The sequence below is a fragment of the Arachis duranensis genome, chromosome 9 (genome assembly GCF_000817695.3).
Source record: "Arachis duranensis cultivar V14167 chromosome 9, aradu.V14167.gnm2.J7QH, whole genome shotgun sequence".
In the NCBI taxonomy this organism is placed as follows: domain Eukaryota; kingdom Viridiplantae; phylum Streptophyta; class Magnoliopsida; order Fabales; family Fabaceae; genus Arachis; species Arachis duranensis.
Genome location: NC_029780.3, coordinates 68,075,667 through 68,076,184, shown reverse-complemented (window position 1 = coordinate 68,076,184; position 518 = coordinate 68,075,667).

Sequence of the window (518 nt, the reverse complement as noted above, 5' to 3'; positions counted from 1 at the left end):
GTCATTTACTCATTTCTGTATACCCTAGGTTACTATTTCACTATTAATAGGATCTTTTGACATTGTATCTGTACCTGATGACACTTTACACGTTTCTTTGTGTACTTTCCACGGCATGAGTCTCTAAACCCCATGGTTGGGGGTGAGGAGCTCTGCTGTGTCTTGATGGATTAATGCAATTACCACTGTTTTTCATTCAATCATGCTTGCTTCCATTCCAAGATATTACTTGTTCTTAAACCGGATGAATGTGATGATCCGTGACAATCATCATCATTCTCAACTATGAACGTGTGCCTGACAACCACCTCCGTTCTACCTAAGATTAAGTAGATATCTCTTGGATTCTTTAATCAGAATCTTCGTGGTATAAGCTAGAACTGATAGCGGCATTCAAGAGAATCCGGAAGGTCTAAACCTTGTCTGTGGTATTTTGAGTAGGATTCAATGATTGAATGACTGTGACGAGCTTCAAACTCCTGAAGGCGAGGCGTTAGTGACAGACGCAAAAGAATCAC